Raw genomic sequence first — 9,505 nt, forward strand, 5'->3', positions numbered from 1 at the left:
AATAACCACATGCCTCAAGTGGATAGGACTTCCTTTGGAAGGGGTCCTCCCAGACACCATAAGAAACTTTGGACCCTTAGTATTTGAAGGACAATGATTGAGCAAAGTGCTCAGGTGCTGCTAATTGTCATTTTCAAGAACTTAAACCTGGAGGGAGGGATAACTCAGTGGTCTGAGCATTGGCCTCCTAAACGCAGGGTTGTGAGTTCAATCTTTAAGAGGGCTAGTTGGGGATTGGTCCTGCTTTAAGCAGGGGGTTGGACTAGATGACCTCCTGAGGTCCCTTCCAACCCTGATATTCTATGAGTCTATGTATCAGAGCATATGAGGGACAGCTTCCAAGGATTGATTACACTTGGATTATCTAAATATTCCTAATGTACAGGACACTTCTGGTATGAATTTTCTTCTGTCACAGAAAATAATTCTAAATAGAAAGAAAAATAACTCCATTTGAACATGATTCCATCTTTTGTGTTATCCTGTGGGGCTCTTCTTAAGACTGCTTGAACTGGGAACTACCAAAGAACTGGAAAAATACAAGTGTAGTAATGTTCTTCCAAAAACAAATAAAAGAGAAGGCGTGTGATTCTGGCAATTACTGTTCAATAACTTCATCTTCAGTCCCTACTAAAATGGAATATTTAACAAATAGAAGATAGCAAAGCCCTGGACAATAAACAGCATGTCTTTATTGTACTGATATACAGTAGTTTCTAGGGTTCACTTTATCCTGGATATTGTATTAACATTTTAGAACAATTCCTGCCCCAAAGAGCTGACAAGCAAGAAGTGGGTTTTAAAGGCAACTGGAAAGGATGGGCAAGGGAGAAAAAAAAGAGAACAAATCATGCCAGATAATCACTTTTTTTTAACATTAATGGATGAAGAGAATGCAATGTCCTATATCTGGATATTAGTTAAGCATTTGATACAGTTTCTCAATGACAATTAGCACTATACAAAAAATCAGTGCAGCACGTTACAAGTATTAGAACCCAAATAATAATTCTACATGGGACATCATCCAATGGGGCCATTTCTAGTAGAGTTCTATAGGAATCTACTCCTGGTCCAATGTAATTCAATATATTTATTAATTATCATTGCTAGTAAAGTTTGCAGAAGATACAAAAATTGGTGGAATGATAAAGATGAGTCAGTTCTACAGAGAAATCTGGATCACATGGTAAGCTGGCCTTGCTTGAATATGTCTTTTAATGTAATTAATGCAGAATCATACATCTAGGGACCAAGAAAAAAAGGTCATGTTTATAGAATATAGGTCTGTATTTTGGAAAGTAGTGACTAAGAAAAAGTCTAGAGATTATGGTGAAGTGCACATGAGTTTACAGTTCAGTGCAGTGGCTAAGGGCAAATGTGGTCCTTGGATGTATAAACAGAAGAATGTTAACTAGAAGTAGGGAGCTATTGTTACCACTGAATTTGCCCTTAATGGAAACATTACTGGAATACAGTGTTCAGTTGTGGTATTTACACTTCAGCAATGATGCTGAAAAATTACAACGGCTCAGGCAAGAACTATAAGAATGCTTCAAGATCTGGACAACCTGCCTCACAGGTAGAAACTAAAGGAGCTCAATCTATGTAGAGTATCAAAGAAAAGGTTATGAGGTGACTTGCTCACAGTCAGTCAATGAGCACCTAACATGAGTAAAAGACTTCAGATGCTACAAGACTTTAGCAGACAAAGGCACAACAAGCTCCAGTGGGAGAAACTGAAGCTAAACAAATTGAACTAGAAATAATTTTTAATTGTGAATATACTTAACCTTTACCTAGGGACATGGTGGATCTCCCATCTCTTAGCGCAGGGGTGGGCAAACTTTTTGGGCCAAGGGCCACATCTGGATAGGGAAATTGTATTCAGGGCCACAAATGTAGGGCTGGGGCAGGGGTTTGGGGTGTGGGAGGGAGTGCGGGGTATGGGAGGGGATGCAGTGTGCAGTAAAGGGGCTCAAGGCAAGGAGTTGGGGTGCAGGGGGTGTGGAATGCAGGAGGGGGCTCAGGGCAGGAGGTTGGGGTGCAGGAGGGGTGTGGCAGAGGGCTCAGGGCAGGGGGTTGGGGTGCAGGAAGTGGTGCAGAGTGAGGGAGGGAGCTCAGGGCAGGAGATTGGGGTGCAGGAGGGATGTAGTAGGAGGCTCAAGACAGGGGGATAGGGAGCTATGGCAGGGGTTCGGGGTGTGGGCTCCAGCCAGGCACCGCTTACCTCAAGCAGCTCCAGGGTGGCAGCAGCACGCAAAGGTGCTAAGGCAGGCTTTCTGCCTGTCCTGGCCCCACGCCATTCCCAGAAGTGGCCAGCACGTCTGGCAGTGGCTCCTGGGGGTGTGGTGGGGCAGGTGGCTTTGCCATGCACAGCCCTCACCTGTGGGTACCACCCCCAAAGCTCCCATTGGCCACAGGTCCCCATTCCTGGCCAATGGGAGCTGCAGGGGGCACAGCCTGCAGGCAACGGCAACGCACAGAGCCCTCCGTCTGCCCTTCGCCAGAGGCTGTAGGGACATGGTGCTGGCCACTTCTGGGAGTGGCGCATGGCCAGGGCAGGCAAGGAGCCTGCCTTAGGCCTGCTATGCCATAGAGCTGGCAATCCTGTGGGCCGGCAATCCTGCGGGCCGGATTGAAAGCCCTGATGGGCCGCAGTTTACCCTCTCATCTTAGAATCTTTAAAGCAAGAGCAGCTATCGTTTGGAAAGATATTCTTCTGCCAAGGGTATTGGTGGCTGCCAGCAGGTAGGTCTTTGATCTATTGATGCTCACAGACTTTTTGGGGGCTAGTGGTCATGCTAGCCACCCTTCATTCAAGATAAAAAGTTAAGAAGCAGTCAAGTTCTTTTTGGATTAAGGTAGTATGACAAAAATTAAACTAACTAAACTTGACTTGGATATGAACTATGATACACTCTTTGAATAACTGCAAAGAATGGGTAATGAATTGTGCTAATGACAAATGGTGATGTCATTACAGAGAGGCGTGGATGATGGCTGCTTGCAAACTCACATATCCTATCATCATATTGAGATGAGATTTGAGAAATGCAATGCTCTCCTGAAAAATGTGGGAGGTTGTCTGGAAGGAACTCCAGGCCACGTTGGACCTGAAGGTGATGGAAGAATCATGTGGTGAGTGGAGGAGCCCCACGAAGCTAGTGCCTAATCCAAAGAGTACAGCATGATTTTGCATCTACTTTCATATAGTGAATTCTATATCTAAATTTGATTTCTAGCCCATGCCAAGGGTGGATGAGTTACAATTTCCATCTTCATGCTCACTGAAGACTACTGGCAAATTCTGTTAACATCAGAGTCCCACGAAAAGACTGTCTTTTCTATACCTTTTGGGCTTTATCACTTCTGCATGATGCTGTTCAGCCTAAATGGGGGTAGTGGTGACTTTTCAGTGATTTATGGTTTGGTTACTTTGACTTCACAGCCAGTATGGTGGCCTACCTGGATAACTTACTCATATATAGCAGCTGCTGGGAGGATCATCAGAGGTATCTCACAGCCATCATAGCCATCATTCAGTCCCTAGCAGTATATTCATTCATCCCTGATCTTGAAATGGGGTTATTTTTCATCTTCTTGGGAATCCACAATCTCCCTGTTTACTATTTCCAGTTGTTCATAAGCCCAGCTTAGTGTCTGGTCAATTTTTTGTTTACTAATGAAATCGATGTCATGAGTCAGGATATTGATTTCTGACAGCGGGGCAGCCTCTGGGCCTCCAATTGCCAAGAATGTGAAAGACTGAGGGTCCGGAGGTCGTAGATTCATCAATTCCAAAGGCAAGAGGGACAATTTTGATTATCTGGTTTGACCTCCTGTATAACACAGGCCATAGAATTTCCCCAAAATAATTCCTAGAGCATATCTATTAGAAAAATTTTAAAATAAAGGTGGGATGTTTAAGTGATGGCAGGAGCGGCACCAGGGTTTCTGGCGCCCTAGGCAGAATTCGGGGGGTGGCATTTTGTGCACTCCCCACGGGGTGCACAGAAGCTGCCGGTTCCACTTCCATTGCGCCGCCGAAGAAGGACCCTCCACTGAAATTCCGCAGGTGACAGCGGCAGTCATTGAGCTGCTCAATTGCCTGCCACTGTTTTCCACGGCACGTCGGCACAAGGTCCTTCTTTGGCGGCGCAACGGGAGAGGAACTGGAAGCTCCCGTGCGCCCCGTGAGGAGCGCACAAAATGCCACCCCTCGAATCCTGGCGCCCTCGGCGACTGCCTAGGATCGCCTAATGGAAGCACCGGCCCTGAGTGATGGAGAATCCAGCACAACTGTTTGTAAATTGTTCCAATGGTTGATAACCCTGACTATTAAAAACGCACACCTTATTTCCAGTCAGAATTTGCCTAGCTTCAACTTCTAGCCATTGGATACTATTATACCTTTCTCTGCTAGATTGAAAAACCCATTATAAAATTTTTGTTCCTCATGGAAGTATTTATATATTGTAATCAAGTCATCCCTTAATCTTCTCTTTGTTAAACAGAATAGATTGAACTTCTTGAAACTATCACTATAATACATGTTTTCTAATCTTTAATTACTCTCAAACATCAACTCTGAACCCTCTCCAGTTTAGCAAAATCCTCCCTGAATTGTTGACACCAGAACCAGATACAGTATTCCAGCATCAGTCACACAAACACAGAGGTAAAATAACCTCACTACTCCTATTTGAGTTTCCCCTGTTTATGCATCCCAGGATTGCATTAGCTCTTTTGGCCTGGATTATCCACCAGGACGTCTAAAACTTTTTCAATGTCACTGCCTTCCAGGATAGTCTCCCATCCAGTATGTATGTCCTGTATTCTTTCTCCTAGATGTATGCATTTATATTTGGCAATATTAACACACACATTATTTGCTTGCATCCAGTTTACCAGTTGATCCAGATCACTCTATATCAGTGACCTGTCCTCTTCATTATTTACCACTCCCCCAGTTTTGTTGTCACCTGCAAACTTTGTCAGTGATGATTTTACATTTTCTTCCAGATCATTAATAAAAATGTTAAATAGTGTAGAGCCAAGAACTGATTCCTGTGGGAAGTAGAAACACGCCTATTTGGTGATGAGTCCCTATTTACAGTTACATTTTGAGACCTATCAGTTAGCCATCTTTAAATGTGAGCCATGTTCATTTTATATCTTACTAGTTTTTAAATCAAAATGTCATGAGGTACCAAGTCAAGTGCCTTATAGCAGTCTAAGTATATTACATCAACACGATTATCTTTATCAACCAAACTTATAATCTTATAAAAAAAAAATCAAGTTAGTTTTACTGGATCAATTTTCTATAGACCCATGTTGATTGGCATTAATTATATTATCTCTCTCTTACATCTTTATTAATCAAGTCCCATAACAACCACTCCAATATCTTGCCCAGGATCAATGTCAGACTGGCAGGCCTATAATTACCCAGGTCATTCTGTTTACCCATTTTTTAAAACACCATTAGTTTTTGTCCAGCTTTCTGGAATGTCCTGTGTTCCAGGACTTATTGAAAATCAGCATTAACAGTCTAGAAAGCTCCTCAGCCAGCTCTTTCAAAACTCTTGAATGCAAGTTTTGAAAGTTGACCCACTCATTTTAAAATATTCCTTGCCAGTTTCCTCTTCTTCTCCAAGCCCCACTAGTTTTATAGGATCCTGGTTGGCCATTCCCTGGATCTCTGGGGCTTTTTCTGACAAATGGTCATTGAATTCCTTCAACACTTCTCTCAGAGATTCCCAGGCCTGGTCTACACTACGCGTTTATGCCGAATTTAGCAGCATTAAACCGATTTAACCCTGCACCCGTCCACACAACAAAGCCCTTTATATTGATATAAAGGGCTCTGAAAACCAATTTCTGTACTCCTTCCCGACGAGGGGAGTAGCGCTCAAATCGGTATTGCCATGTCATATTAGGGTTAGTGTGGCCGCAATTCGATGGTATTGGCCTCCGGGCAGTATCCCACAGTGTACCATTGTGACTGCTCTGGACAGCCATCTGAACTCGGATGCACTGGCCAGGTAGACAGGAAAAGCCCCGTGAACTTTTGAATTTCATTTCCTGTTTAGCCAGCATGGAGAGCTCACCAGCACAGGTGACCACACAGAGCTCATCAGCACAGGTAATGATATAGTCTTCTGAGAATCGAAAAAGAGCTCCAGCATGGACCGCACGGGAGGTACTGGATCTGATCGCTGTACGGAGAGAGGATTCCGTGCTAACAGAACTCCGTTCCAAAAGACGAAATGAAAAAACATTTGAAAAAATGTCCAAGGCCATGATGCAGAGACGCCACACCAGGGACTCAGTACAGTGCCATGTGAAAGTAAAAGAACTCAAACAAGCCTACTAGAAAACCAAAGAAGCAAACGGAAGGTCCGGGGCAGGGCCGAAAACACACCGCTTCTACGCTGAGCTGCATGCAATTCCAGGAGGGCCCATCACCACTACCCCACCCCTGTCTGTGGATTCCGAGGTGGGGATAATCTTAGCCATGCCTGAGGATTCTGCAGACAGGGAAGATGGAGGACGAGCTTGCAGAGAGCATACAGCACTCCATTCTCCCCAACAGCCAGGAGCTTTTTATCACCCTGATGGAATTACCCTCACAGCCCTCCCAAGCCACTATCCCATACAATGCCGCCATGGAAGGGACCGCTGGTGAGTGTACCTTTGTAAATATGAAACATGGTTTAAAAGCAAGCGTTTTTTAATGATTAATTTGCCCTGAGGACTGGGATGCAGTCGTGGCCAGTACAGTTACTGGAAAAGTCTGTTAACATGTCTGGGGATGGAATGGAAATTCTCCAGGGACATCTCCATGAAGCTCTCCTGGAGGTACTCCAAAAGCCTTTGCAGAAGGTTTCTGGGCAGGGCAGCCTTATTCCGTCCTCCATGGTAGGACACTTGACCACGCCATGCATGTAGTAAGTAATCTGGTATCATTGCATGACAAAGCCTAGCTGCGTATGGTCCCGGTGTTTGCTGGCATTGAAGCAACATCCGTTCTTTATCTCGCTGTGTTATCCTCAGGAGAGTGATATCATTCATGGTAACCTGCTTGAAATTCCGGAATTTAATTAAGGGGACAGAGATGGCCATTCCTACTGGGCTGTTTGCCTGTTGCTTAAAAGAAAACCTTCCCTGCAGTTAGCCAAGCAGAGGGAAGGCGGGGCAGGGGGGGTGATTGGCACTGAGCTTTTTCGTGTTTGGCTAGCAGGGATCTTCCCTGCTACTAACCATGCGGTGGGGGGCAAGGAGGGTGTTTAGCTGTGATCTTCCATGATACCAGCCAAGCGGTGGGGGGAGGGATAAAGCGATCATCCCAGAGAATTGGATGGGGGGGTGGTTTCTGCTGCTGCACGTTAACAGGAAAGAAGCAGCACTGAATGGGCTTTGCTTGCTATTTGGGAAAGGAGGGCGCTGGATATATGAAGGCTGCAGAAGACGAAAGACAATGGCTTACCATGGCCGCATGCAAGCTGAATTCTGCTGCCCGGACCTGTGTCTGTGAGATCTCTAACACCAGAGCTGCTGGCACTCAATATTAAGATGCAAAATGTGACCTTGTAGTGAAATCACATAGTGTTGTTCACCGTGAAAGAGTATACGCATTGTTCTATAAAATTTATCTTTTTAAATACTTCTCTCTCTTTTTGTCCTCCCTCATGCAGCTGCAAATTTTTTAAGCATCCGTACTCCGTCCCGAAGCCTATCTCAAATAAGGTAGTGGAAAAAAAAGACGCGAGACTAAACGTTCTTGGAAATCATGGAAGTGACCCGCAATGAAAGAGCTCATCTGAATCAGTGGAAGGATGTGGTATCAAAGTACAGGAAAGATGCCAGTGACCGTGAGGACAGGAGGGACGAATGTGAGGACAGGAGAGATGCTTGAGATGAGAGGTGGCAGCAGGAAGATCAGCAGTGGCGAGATGCAACGCTGGGGCTGCTGCGTGATCAAACTGACATGCTCCGGCATATGGTGGAGCTTCAGGAACAGCAGCAGGATCTTAGAGTGCTGCTGCAGCCCCTGTATAACCACCCCCCCCCCACCATGTTCCTTAGCCTCCTCACCCACCAGACGAGTAAGAACGTGTGGGGGGAGGCTTCACACAGCAAGCAGCAATAACAATGGGGACATTGGTTTGGCGGAGGTCTGAGCAAGTCAGTAATGTGTGCCAGCGCGCCTTTAAACGGCCAAATGCGCATTCTACCACCATTCTGCACTTGCTCAGCCTGTAGTTGAACAGCTCCTGACTACTGTCCAGGCTGCCTGTGAGCCATGGCATCAAGGGGTAGGCTGGGTCCCCTAGGATAACTACAGGCATTTCAACATCCCCAACTGTTATTTTCTGGTCTGGGAAGTAATTCCCTTGCTGCAGCTGTTTAAATAGAGTAGTGTTCCTGAAGTCGTGAGCGTCATGAATCCTTCCTGGCCATCCCACATGGATGTTGGTGAAACAACCCTTGTGATACACCAGTGCTTGCAGCACCATTGAAAAGTACCCCTTGCGATTTACGTACTGGGTGCCCTGGTGCTCCGGTGTCAAGATAGGGATATGGGTTCCATCTATCACCCCACCACAGTTAGGGAATCCCATTGCAGCAAAGCCATCCACTATGACCTGCACATTTCCCAGAGTCACAACCTTTCGTAGCAGCAGCTTAATGATTGCTTTGGCGACTTGCATCACAGCAGCCCCCACAGTAGATTTGCCCACTCCAAATTGATTCCCAACTGACCGGTAGCTGTCTGGTGTTGCAAGCTTCCACAGGGCTTCTCAATTGTGAGGGCTGCTCTCATCTTGGTATTCTGGCGTTTCAGGGCAGGGGAAAGCTAGTCACAAAGTTCCATGAAAGTGCCCTTATGCATGAGAAAGTTTCGCAGCCACTGGGAATCGTCCCACACCTGCAACACTATGCGGTCCCACTTGTCTGTGCTTGTTTCCTAGGCCCAAAATCGGGGTTCCATGGCTAGAACCTGCCCTATTACTAGCAGGATCTCCAAAGTTCTGGGGCCCGCAGTTTGAGAAAATTCTGTGTCCATGTCCTCATCACTCTCGTCGCCGCTCTGCCGTAGCCGCCTCCTCCTTGCCTGGCTTTGCAGGTTCTGGTTCAGCATAGACTGCACGAGAATGCATGAGGTCTTTAAAACGTCCATGATTGCTGTCTTGAGCCCAGCAGGGTCCATGCTTGCTGTGGTATGGCGTCTGCACGGTTCACCCAGGAAAAAGGCACAAAACGGTTGTCTGCCACTGCTTTCATGAAGGGAGGGGTGAGGCTGTACCCAGAAGCACCAGCGACAATGCTTTTTGCCCCGTCAGGCACTGGGATCTCAACCCAGAATTCCAATGGGTGGGGGAGACTGCAGGAACTATGGGATATCTATGGGATAGCTACCCACAGTGCAACGCTCCAGAAATCGACACTAGCCTTGGTACATGGACGCACACCGCCGAATTAATGTGCTTAGTGT

This window comes from Gopherus evgoodei, chromosome 1 (assembly GCF_007399415.2).
Source record: "Gopherus evgoodei ecotype Sinaloan lineage chromosome 1, rGopEvg1_v1.p, whole genome shotgun sequence".
NCBI classification, from domain to species: domain Eukaryota; kingdom Metazoa; phylum Chordata; order Testudines; family Testudinidae; genus Gopherus; species Gopherus evgoodei.